Genomic DNA, 13011 nt, shown 5'->3' on the forward strand with positions numbered 1-13011 from the left:
CATCATAACTCATTATAGCTCTACACAGAGTCCGTTTGACTTCAGTGGGCTCTGGATCAGGCTCTAGTCTACGTGGTTGCCAGAGGGCACTTTTGAAAGCACTCCTCGGGGCTGTGTTGCAGCTGACAGGCTGCTCAGTGACGTCTGTGTGCCTTTGCACTATACAATCTCTGACAGTGCGGTAGTTGCCCCATGTCACCTGGAAGAGTAATTCCATTACACTTACAGCTGTGAATGAAAGAGATTTGCGAAGGTACGTTTATTTTGCTCTGATTTTAACATCTCATTTGTATATGAGTGCGGGGGAGGCACAGCTGTTATTGTCAAAGCAGTGCATGGGAGTACAGTTTGGCCCCAAGAGTGAGAGACAATGAGGAAATGGCACAGAAATCGCCACACACTTTACACTTACTCTTGCACCCAAACTACCAGTATGGAGCTGGTACCTGAATTAAGAAATGCTGGAACCTCTGGACAAGCGAATAATGCCCTAGGGCAGGGGCAGGCAAACTTTTTGGCCTGAGGGCCGCATCAGGTTTTGTAAATTGTATGGAGGGCCAGTTAGGGGAGGGGGTGGTGGCCACACCTCCTATCTGCCCCCCCCCACCCCGGACTCCTGCCCCAACCAACCCCCCCGTTCCCTGATGGCCCCTCCGGGACCCTTGCCCGACCACGCACCCCCATCCCTGTCCCCTGACCGCCCCCGGACCTCCACCGCTCCATCCAACCCCTCCTCTCACTCCTGACTGCCCCCTAGGGACCCCTGCCCCATCCAACCATCCCTTTTCCCTGCCCCCTGACTGCCCCTGGAACCTCTGCCCCTGACTGCCCCCTGCCGCGCCATCCAACCCCCACTCCTTCCTGACTGCCCCCTGGAACCCCTGCCCCAATTCAACCCCCTGTTCCCCCCCGACCACCATCCACACCCCCTCCCCCTGATCACAACCCCAAACTCCCCTGCCCTCTATCCAACGCCCCCTGCTCCCTGTCCCCTTACCGCACTGCCTGGAGCACCGGTGGCTGGCGGTGCTACAGCCGCGCAGCCCGGCTGGAGCCAAGTAACGCTGCCGCCACTGCCACCACACAGCACAGAGCACCGGGTCAGGCCAGGCTCTGCAGCTGCGCTGCCCCAGGAGCTCACAGCCCTGCCGCCCAGAGCATTGTGCCAGCAGTGGAGCGAGTGAGCTGAGTCTGCGGGGGGTGGGGGGACAGCAGGGGAGGGGCCAGGGGTGAGCTTCCTGGGCCAGGAGCTCAGGGGCCGGGCAGGACAGTCCTGCAGGCTGGAGGTGGCCCGCGGGCCATAGTTTGCCCACCCCTGCCCTAGGGTCCAACAATGCAAATGAAACCACAGAGGGGAAGTTAGTGTCAATTAGCATAAAGCAGCATGCCTGCTGTGGAAGGTGGTAGGTGGATACAGCAGTGATGAAACTTGTGATATGAGTTTTCTTAGTTCAGTGGTCACCAACCAGTTGATTGCGATCAACTGGTTGATCCTGGAGACTCTTCCAGTTGATTGCAGTCTCTGGCGGTGTAGTGGTGCTGCCGCTAAAGCAGGCTCCCTGCCTGCCCCAGCCCCATGCTGCTCCCAGAAGCAGCTAGCATGCCCCTGCGGCCCCAGGGGAGAAGGCACTTACCTCAGGAGGCTCCCGGTTGGCGGTGCAGTGGAGTTAAGGTGCTGCTCCTGCCTTCAAGCACCACACCTGCAGCTCCCGTTGGCCAGGAACAGGGAACTGTGGCCAATGGGAGCTGTGGGGCTGATACCTGCAGAGAGGAGCAGCGCGCGGAGCCACATGCCCCCCCGCAGGGGCGCGTTGGCCCCCTCCAGGAGCAGTGTGGGGCTGGGGCAGGCAGGGACCCTGCCTTAGCCCCGCTGCACCGCAAACCGGGAGCCACCTGAGGTAAGTGCCGCCTGGTGGGACCCTATACCCCAACCCTCTGTCCCCTCCCGGAGCCAGCACTCCTGCACCCCAACACTTTGCCCCAGCCTGGAGCCCACTCCTGCACCCAAACTCCCTGCCCCAGGCTCAGACCAGAGCCCCCTCCTGCACCCAAACTCCCTCCCACAGCTTGCACCCCTCACTCCTTCCTGCACCCCACTCCCTATCCCAGGCTCAGCCCAGAGCTCCCTCCCACATTGCAAACCCCTCAGCCCCAGCCCAGAGACTGCATCCCTTCCCGAACCCCAACCCCCTGCCCAAGTCTGGTGAAAGTGAGTGACGGTTGGGGAGAGCGAGCGAGTGACAGAGAGAGCGGGGAAATGGAATGAGTGGGGTGGGGCTTCAGGGAAGGGGCGGGACCTCGGGGAAGGGGTGGGGTAGATCCTGGGTTGCCCTTAAATTCAAAAAGTGTTCTTGGGCGTAAAAAGGTTGGAAACCACTGCCTTGGTTGATAAGTTGCAGAATTCAGCCTCACGTCTCCTATCTCAGATGCACATTGCCCTCAGCCATGGGCATGTTTGTACCAATTTCAGTTTGTTTTGTTCAGTTCTGTCTGTTCCTGTGGTTCATTTGTAGTTCCTCTGAAGAGAACATTAACAAAAACCAATGAGAAAAAATGTTTTGCTTTCTGAAAATGCTGTGGGTGAGCACAACTCAATTGTCAACTGCTGGTTTGTTTTGCCATGACGTGGTGTATGGCTAGACATACATATGGCTACAGTTGAGGCCAGCTTTGCCTCATTCTTGTTATTATTCAACTCTCTTTCGAGTTTTGCAAATGATTGGCAGGACACTACACTAGAGGGCTTTTGGGGCATTCTGGTGTAACAAATATTTATTTCCTCTCCCCTTCCAGCTTCTGTCCTGCAAACACACACACACAGAGGATGTGCCCACACCTATATTCCTAAACAGAGGCACCAACTTTCTGCTTTCCCTGGAGGTGCTCCATGCCTGCTCCCACTCTGCTCCTTCCCCCAAGGCCCCACCCTCACTCTGCCTCTTCCTGCCTCACCCTGCCCCTTCCCCCGAGGCTCTGCCCCACCTCTTTCCGCCCCTGCTCTGCCCCCTCCCCCAAGCACACCCTGTCCTCACTCCGCCTCTTCTCACCCCTGCTCCACCCTCCAGCTGATTGGTGGTGGGCAGGAGGTGCTGGAGGGGAGGGGAAGGAGCTGATCGGTGGGGCCTGCCAAACAGCTGATCAGCGCGTGGTTGGTGGGTGCTGAGCACCCACTATTTTTTTTCAGTGGGTGCTCCAGCTCAGGAGCATCCATGCAGTCGGTGCCTATGTTCCTAAATATTTCATAGTTCATTAAATTTGATGGGATTCTTTACCCCCCAAATAATGACACCTTTCTGTCCAGTTCATGCTGGTCAGGTCACATCACAAAAAAACCATCTGTGACAGAATTCATGGGCATTACCTGGTCTCCAGGAAACAAGGGGTTAAATCAAGCCCAGCTTTCCCCACCTCATGAACAGGCGCTCAAGACTAAGATTGCTGTTTGGGAGGCAAAGGGAGAGAATGCCTTTAGGAAGTCAGGGCGCCACACCTGGAGGCCATGGGACTGGGTTGAACCCCAGGGTACAAAAGGGATTCTACAAAAAGTGGAAACCTGGACATATTGCTAAGAAGGAGTACAAAAGAATATCACAAGCATGCAGGGACAAAAATCAAAACGGCTAAGGCACAAAATGAGTTACACCTAGCAAGGGACATAAAAGAAAATAAGAAGTTCTTTAAATACATTAGGCGTAAGAGAAATATGAAGGAAAGCTTAGGTCCTCTACCTAGTGGGGAAGGAGCGCTAATAACTGATGACAGCAAGAAGGCTGAGGTGTTCACAGCCTATTTTGCTTCAGTGTTCACTAAAAAGATTAATGGTGAGCAGATACTCAGCAGAACCAATATTAACAAGGGGGAAGGAATGCAAATCAAAATAGGGAAGGAACAAATTAAAGAACATTTAGAAAAGGAAGATATATTCAAGACAGCAAGACCTGATGAAATTAATTCTAGGGTGCTTAAGGAATTAACTGAAGCAATCTCAGAAGGGTTAGCAATTATCTTTGAGAACTCCTGATGGCCCCAGAAGTCTGGAGAAGGGCAAATACAGTACATATCTTGCATAAGGCGAACAAAGAGTACCAAGGGAATTACAGACCAGTCAGCCTAATTTTGATACCTGGAAAGGTACTGGAAGAAATTAACAACATAGTCTGTTCATCTATGTAGTGGGGCCACAGAGGAAAAGTTTGCTAATGTACATGGAGATGTGTGAGGGACCTGCCTCTGGAATCCTCCATAGTGATCTCTAGGAAACTTTCCTGTAGGTATTCTGCCAAAGGTTCCTTGGGAGAGCTATCTTGTTTCTCTCCCCACTGTAGAAATCTTTGCCGCGCCACCTAGCAATTATTTCTGCAGAGACTAGAGCGGCACACAAGTGAGTGGCATACAGAGCTGGTCTGAAGCCACACGTATGCAGGAGATGCACCCTTGCATCCTCCGTTACCCTTAGGAGTGAGATATCAGGTTCAATTACCCTAGCCTATGGGAAAGGATATCAACATTCAGAATAGGCCCCCTAGCTGCTTATAGTAACCTGCTTTGCAACCCACCCGTTGTCCCCTCCTGCCCTTTCCCCCCATTGCCTACGAACTCACCATAATTGGAACTCATGGTGACCTGTGTGCTAGCCAAAGGGCAGTGAGAAAAAGGTGTGCGTAACTTTTGTGATTCTTGGCTGTGAGCGCCCTCACAATACTTTCTCTGTTCATTGTTTCTTTGCCTTCTGCAGATGTGCCCTTGAGAACACACTCCTCCACATCGGCAGAGTGCCTATATCCGATAAGGTGGTGACTCAGGAGGAGAAAGGAGGGTCTGTTTTGCGAGGTGCTGCAGTCAACAAATGCAGCAGAGAGCAAACAAGAGCATGGCGGGAGACAATAAATGCAAGACTGCAGCGGGATAGCCAAGAAAGGACATAGGGTTAGGGGCAGATGATAAAGCTCCTTGAGGACCAGAGATGTTGAAGTCCCTCATTGGCCTGTAATCCCAGCAAATCTGTGCCCAACTCCCCCTCCAGCCACTACAGAACTCCAGACCCTGCCCTCCCAAAATACCCCCACCACGTTCATTGTGTGTTCTGGGTCCCTCACACTACGTGCACTCCACACCTGGGAACTGGTTTCCCAATGAAAGCTGGAGTTACACCCAGCTGTGAGAGCCCTAACCACGAGACAGTTCTTCTTTGTCATGCCTCCTGTCTGACCAAAAGTTTGGGTTTTATCCTGTTATTAAACTTGAGTCTTTGAAATTAAATGAGTCTTTATTTGTGAAATACATACATACATACATACATACATTGCTCAGTCCTAACACTGAAACACATTGGCTACAGATAGGACTATTTGCTCCTTGCAATTAATGCTCAAGACGCAAGCACATCAGGGGTAATTCATGGTGGCAAGTAAACATTGCTTAGCTGAATGCATCACATAAAGACACATTACTAGGAATCACTGTCAAAATGCTCCTTCAAAGCCTCCCTGATTCAAATAGCCTCCCTCTGCACACTTCTAATTGCCCTTGTACTTGGCTGCTGAAAATCAGCAGCCAGCTGATCAGCCTCAGCATCCCACTCCTGGGGAAACTTTTCCTCCTTCGATTTGCAAATATTATGGAGTGTATAGCAGACCACAATGACCATCAGAATATTTTCCTCATTGAGGTTTAACAGGCCAAAAAGACAGTGCTAGCATCCTTTTAATCAGCCAAAGGCACAGTCAATGATCATTTTGGCACCTGCTGAGCCTGTGGTTAAAGTGCTCCTTGCTACTGTCTAGGTTCCCGGTGCAACGCTTCATGAGCCAGGGGAGCTAGGGATACGGGGGTGGGGTCTCCAAGGATCACTATGGGCACTTGCATATCTCCCCTGGAATCTTCTGGTCTGGAAAGAAAGTCCCAGTGTGCAGCTTTCTATACAGTCCAGTGTTCCAAAATATGTGTGCGTCACGCACCTTCCCTGACCACCCTGCATAGATGTTAGCGAAACATGCCTGGTGATCGACTAGAGCTTGCAAGACCATGGAGAAGTAGCCCTTTCGACTGATGTACTCCATCATAAGGTGGTCGGGGGCCAAAATAGAGATATGCGTTCCCTCCATCGCCCGGCTGCTGTTAGGGAATCCCATTGCCTCAAAGTTATAAATTATTTCCTGCGCGTTACTAGAGTCAAGTCCTTCGTAGCAGAAGGCGATTAATGGCCCTGCACATTTGCATCACTGCAACCCCCATGGTGGACTTTCCAACTCCAAACTGATTTGCGACTGACTGGTAGCAGTCAGGAGTTGCCAGGTTCCACACAGCGATCGCCTCTCGCTTTTCCACAGTGAGGGCAGCTCTCATTCTGGTGTCCTTGGCCACAGTGCTGGGGAGAGCTCTGCACACAGTTCCAGGAAGGTGGCTTTGCACGTCCGAAAGTTCTGCAGCCACTGCTCATCATCCCATACCTGAATCATGATCCAACCCCACCACTCAGTGCTTCTTTCCCAAGCTCAGTACCAATGGTTCACCATGGCAAGCTGTTCCGTGAAGGTAGGCAGCAATCTTGAATTATTTGTTTTCATGGCAGATAGCAGGGCAGCCATCACTGATTCACTCTCTGTTTTGGAGCTCATGAAATACTGCAGGACCAGCCTTGTTGTGTTCATGAGGTTGATCACCACCATGGTCAGTAGCTCAGGATCCATGCTGTGAGACAGAGATGGTAGGTGCTCAGTTTACAGGGGCTGTTGAAAAACAGCGCAAAATGAAGTAGGAAGTAGAAAGCTCATGGAATGATGGGACAGAAAGAACTGCATCACAGGACAGCAAGCACGTCACCATGATGCACTGTGATCCATTCCCAAAGCTCCCAATGCAGTGGCAGATGGTGGCAAGTTGCACAATAGGATAGCTACCAATGATGCGATGCTCTCTCTGTCAATGCAAGATCAATGACTATGGATGCAGCAATGTTATTAAAGCAACTTATGATAGTCGACAAAATTTAAGTTAAGGATTAGAATTCAAAGTGATCGTGACAAATTGTAAAATTGGGCTGAAATCAACAAGATGAAAGCCATTAAAGACAAGTGCAAAGTACTGCGCTTAGGAAGTAAAAATCAAATGCACAACTACAAAATGGGAAATAACTGGCTAGTAGTACTGCTGAAAAGGATCTGGGGATTATAGGCGATCACAAATTGAATATGAGTCAACAGTGCAATGCAGCTGCAAAACAGGCTAATAACATTCTCGGGCATATTATCAGGAGAGTCGAAGGTAAGACATAGGAGGTAACTGTCCCACTCTACTCAGCACTGGTGAGGCCTCAGCTGGAGTACAGTGTCCAATTCTGAGCATCACAGTTAAGGAAATATAAATTAGAGAGAGTCCAGGAAATTTGTTCTCTTCGTACCAGCTCTGTCACTTTTTGGAAAGTACACTGGAGTAGTTCCTCTAAACCAGTGTTTCTCAACCTTTTTGATACCAGGGTCCGGCTTGCTGCCTTCCTAATGGTGTCAGGGAGCTCTCAGGGACCAGCGTCCGTCCAAGGATGGCTGAGAAAAACATTACTCTAACAATTACTGACTCCGAAGGTCTTTAGTCAGGAGTCAGGTCATTTTTTTCTAGATTTTCCTGACCTTGAGACTTAATTAGAAGGCCTGTACTCTATGACTGAATAGCATATTTGCATAAAGCAAATAAGAAAGGAGTCCGGACATAACTGGATTTGCTATAAATGTGAATGTTCATGCATGACCTGATAAGCACAAGGATAACACGGTCATACATTCCAACTTTCTGTATATATTAGTGCAAATCAAATGGCTCCAGGTGATTTCTGAAATGAACAAAATCCTGCTCTCAGTCTCGAACTGTTAATTGTTAACTACTCAGATAGGTTTACATTCCTCTTACTTCACAATTTAATCTGTTATTGATTTCCTAGGTCTAACACTCCTGGAAAGAAAACAGACCAAGGAAGAAAAATAAATCTTTGTTTCATAACCTACTCTACTGTGTGTGCACATTTGAAAAAAGACCTGACAACAGACAAGTGATATCTAACATTACTTCTGCAATGTCCGGGCTGCTATTTTCATTAATGATGATTAAAGATTAGCAGAAAAAAATACTGTTTTGCATTTTGCAGCTTCAGATTAATTAGGATTGGAGAAAGCGACAAAGAGTCCTGTTGCACCTTATAGACTAACAGACGTATTGGAGCATAAGTATTCACCCACGAAAGCTCATGCTCCAATACTTCTGTTAGTCTATAAGGTGTCACAGGACTCTTTGCTGCTTTTTACAGGTCCAGACTAACACGGCTACCCCCTGATACTAGGATTGGAGAGATTTCCCACAGAATCCTGTGAATGTGAAGAGCTCCCTCCCCCGACTCTCAACACAGCACTCCCAGGGTTAGTATCCAAACGACACCAAGCAACAATACAAACTTGGTTTAAGCTTTCTTATGCTCTTGACTTGCTCCTAGGGTTTCCCCATACAACATCCTTTTGTCCCTGCCAGAGTTCCCTCTTACTACTTAGAGACAAACCCTTATATACTCTGGGCTTGGAGATACTGAGCCTTGGTTGGTCAGCCTCCCAGCGTAAACCACCATGAGTCACCAGAACAGTTCTGCTTCTCCCTTCAGAGTCCTAAGCCCAGACATACTATCACTGCCTATAGGCCATACCCACATAATGACAGCAGACTCTACAAAACATCACACAGGTAAAGCTGCCAGGATGGTGGTGTTTGTGCTCTGAGCAGAAAAGGGGCTACTGTGAGCAAAGACACTGGGCGAGTTGTGAGTATGCTCATTGTCCCATCTTCCCAGTGCATCTGCTAGTGTCATTCTGTGGCCTTTTGCAGCATGAAGTAATTATTGCTTCTGAGTTTGTTCCTCCAGCGCCTTGGAGGCATTCTGCATACCTTTGTCCTCTGCAGGCAGAATGCTGATTCCCATGTAAGCACTGCTTCTCTGTAGAATACCACTGGCTCTCAAAGCCCATAGCTTCCTTTCACACATCTTATTTTTGATGTACAGCTATAATTACAGTATATGGTATGGTATATCAATTCAGCTTTAATTCAGCAGTGTGTCAGCCCTCAGTTCTGGCTACAGCTCCCAGTAATAAAGTAAAAGTACATACATATTTTCCTTTCATGAATTCAAAGGTGCAATATTAAAATGGGTAACAGGCTGGGTAGCTTGCAATGTAAGAGCAGCCACGACTAAGATTCTCCATCTCATACCCACAACAGTGATGCAAAGTCCCCTCACTGTGCTTGTTATTTCTGGAAATACTGCATGCACAGCAGATCAGTAAATGAAAGGTAGGAGCTCCCAGAGAGGTACTGCAGGCAGTATGTAATTAATTTAGCTGCTTTAAAAGGAGAATCTCGGGTCAAATTTGGCCCATAATTTAGGTTTTATAAAACTAAGAATGTATTATATCTAGGAGCAATATCTGGAGAAGTCACTGCTGATCTAGTCATTCTTCTGAGTATTTTCATTATCCTATTCCCAGGACCAACCAGAAAAAAAATCCCTACAGGTAAGGAAGCACACTCCTCTTACTTAGCTGCTTGTTTGAAGAAGTTTGTTTTCGTACCAGGTGATAGTGATTTTGGAGACTTAGACAGCAGGACTGGAGACTGGAAGTAAACAACACGGACCCCAGAAACACCAAGTCCTGGGAAATATGGAGATTTCTCCTGCTCCTATCTTCCTACTGAAGGGACTGTTCCTGTTAGTTATTTAAGGTCTTTAAAGGGTTAGACACAGGGGCGGCTATAGCTTTTTTGCCGCCCCAAGCACGGCAGTCAGGTAGCCTTCGGCAGCTTGCCTGTGGGAGGACCCCGGTCCCGCGGATTCAGCATACCCGCCGCCAAATTCCTGCCAAATCCACAGGACTGGCAGACCTTCTGCAGGCAAGCCGCCAAAGGCTGCCTGACTGTCGCCCTCGCAGGGACCGGCAGGGCACCCCCCGCGGCTTGCCGCCCCAGGTACACACTTGGAGCGCTGGTGCCTGGATCTCCCGCTGGTTAGACAGAGGTAACTTGTTCTCTTATTGATAGTGCTGATTACTGAATGACTCACCCTCACTCTGGAAAAGGTGAGTCAGAGAACTTGGCAATTAATGGAATGCTTCTTATGGTAGTTTTCCCTGTTGTGAGTATGACATGTTCCTAGAGTAAGGGGTAGGGATTAATTTCTTGGACTTCAGCCTAAGAGGGCTTTGAGAGTTGCAGTGGATGTGATGGCTTGTTTCTAGGCATACCTTTTGAAGTTAGCCATAGTGCCTTTGGTTTTAACAGAAGTGGTGATTTTTAGGTCTGAGCCTGACACAATCCCAGGACGTCTATAACGGAAGTGCCAACTCAGGCACAGCATAGTGAGACACAACATGCATGATCCGACACGACAGGCCAAATTAGATACGACAGGCCAAATTTTCAAAAATGGAGCTTTACAATTTACCCAGACTGCATGTGCAAGGTGCAAATCAGACAAATGTATGTGAAAGTCTAATTAGGAACTTAGCTAGACAAGTGTATGTGCAATTATCTCCTTTAAGGGTGCAGTAGCTACAGGCAATCATGCATGTTTCTCTGTTTTGAAAATCAGGCCCTAAAATTCCCATTGCCAAAGTTGAGCTCGCGCCTCTCATAGATGTGATGCAAGCATACCTGTTCCACCTCCAAAACCTGTTCATCTTTCTGCACCACATGGTCATTTCTGCACACAAAATGAAGAACTGCGCATACAATCATTTTATGGGCACAAAGGTATGCTTTTCCAGCTGCACTCATTGCACCCAACTTAGGGTATGGCTACACTTACGGTTTGCAGCGCTGGTAGTTTGCAGCGCTGGTCATCCAGCTGTGTAGGAGCAGCGCTGGTGTGTGGCCACACTCACAGCTACCAGCGCTGGTGTGTGGCCACATTTGCAGTATTAGCAGCGCTGTTGGGAGTGCTGCATTATGGGCAGCTATCCCAGCATTCAAGTGCAACAACGTGCTTTTCAAAAGAGGGGGGTGGAGGGTGGTGTACTGTGACAGGGAGCGGGGAAGATAGAGTGGATTTTTGGAGCCAACACTGTTGTGTGTTAGCTTCCTGGATTGGAAAAATCACAAAATGTTCATGAGCCCTTAGTCTTAACTCTTAATTGCATACAGCCTGCCTCCAACACGGACCGCCCCCCCCCTGCTGTTTCACTCCCTGTGGTGTTTGCTGTGATCAGTGTTTGTTTTAGATTAGCAGTTCAACGGAGCTCTGATCGGTTCTGTTTCATTCACTCTCCCTGCCTCTCATTTGATTGTTTACAGCCAGGTACAGATGATCACAGCAAACAGGAGCTCTGTTCGGAGCTCCGATCGGTTCTGTTTCATTCACTCTCCCTGCCTCTCATTTGATTGTTTACAGCCAGGTACAGATGATCACAGCAAACAGGAGCTCTGTTCGGAGCTCCGATCGGAGCTCGTTCACAACAAAACAAAGAGAGGCTGCATAACAAAACAAAGAGAGTAATTTATAAAAGCATTCTGGGATACACCTTATACCCTGGAGGCCAATCACAGCGCTGGTGTGTGGCCACACTTGATGACCAGCGCTGCAGCACCAGCGCTGGAATCCTTATTCCCCATGCCGAGTGAGGTATACGGCCAGCGCTGCAGCCAGGGAGTTGCAGCGCTGGAAGTGCCCTGCAGGTGTGGCCACTTACTAATTGCAGCGCTGGTAGAGGCTTTCCAGCGCTGCAAATCGCCAGTGTAGCCATACCCTTAGAAAATTTAGCATTAAAATATGGGCAGGGGTGAAATTAACTTAAAGGGCTTACCGGTATGCTGGAGTCCTGAGCAGGGGTGTGGCCTCAACCGGAAGAGGTGTGGCCTCAACCGGAAAGAGGCCTGGCCTTTAAAGATTTAAAGGCCCTGGGGCTCCGGCTATGGCTGGGAGTCCCAGGGCCTTTAAATCACCCCAGACCTACCAGCTGCAGAGCTGGCTGGGAGCCCCAGGTCTCTGGCCGCTGCAGAGCTCCGGGTCCTTTAAATCACTGTGGAAGCCTGGCTGCCAGAGCTCCGGCAGGGATATAAAGGGCCCAGGGCTCCCCGCAGCGGCCGGAGCACCAGGCCGTTTAAATGCATGCCCAAACCCGGCTGCTGGAACTCCGGCAGTGCTTTAAAGGGCCTGAGGCTCCCCGCAGTGGCTGAAGCCTTGGGCCCTTTAAATCGCCGCCACGGAAGCCGGTCCAGTCCGGCACGGCGTACTGGCTCTTGCTGGTACGCCATACCGGACCATACTTGTTTACTTTCACCTCTGAATACGGGACATGAAATATATGGCCCATGTGCATTACACCTTCTTTGAAAGCCTTTAACGCTATTTATTGATACATAGAGAGAAACTGTTCACTGGCCTTGCCTCTTTACTTGTACAAGCAATAAATCCAACTATAGTCAGATATTGTTTATCTGTGCACAGATGGGGGACAGGAATATAACATTTGGCAGAAGGAGGGACATCAAAGTTTTTGACACACAATGGGAGACATGACCTTTCTTCAGAGAGACAAAAATTATTGCTGATCAGGTACTTTGGATAAACAGCTTCTGACTATACTTTTTTTAAATTGAAATGCTTGTACTAAAATAAACTCATTAGAATACACAATGAATTAGTTTTTAAATATGGTCTTTGCATTGACAATCAGACTGTACAATATTTTATACAGGGAAATGGAATTAGTGGGTTAATGTTTAAATGCGAACAGTGATCCAATTGTTTCCACTCTCTTGATCTGCCCTTGATGTCAATCTCCACTAAAGAGTGGAACAGAAAAGCTAATTACTGTACATATTGGTCTGTCATTATCTGGTAAGTCATTCTTATTTCTGTCTTTCCTTGTGAATTGCAGGGGCAAGCTCTGAGTTCCCAACCCTGAGGAGAAGACAATTGCAAAGGAAGCTCACCAAGCCCAGCTGTGTCCTCTGGGGTGCAGTTCCTCCTGAAGGTTAATT

General features: G+C 48.9%; 1 long non-coding RNA gene across 1 annotated transcript in view; it reads right to left on the reverse strand.

Moving 5' to 3' along the window:
* Window positions 1-5834: 5834 nt before the first annotated feature.
* LOC123372293 overlaps window positions 5835-13011 on the reverse strand; it is a 49289-nt gene continuing 42112 nt past the window's right edge. Inside the window, exon 3 of the long non-coding RNA XR_006580192.1 lies at window positions 5835-6690. This is a non-coding gene — a long non-coding RNA (uncharacterized LOC123372293). The remainder of the gene's footprint in view (window positions 6691-13011) is intronic.

The sequence above is a fragment of the Mauremys mutica genome, chromosome 6, assembly GCF_020497125.1.
Source record: "Mauremys mutica isolate MM-2020 ecotype Southern chromosome 6, ASM2049712v1, whole genome shotgun sequence".
Lineage (NCBI taxonomy): Eukaryota > Metazoa > Chordata > Testudines > Geoemydidae > Mauremys > Mauremys mutica.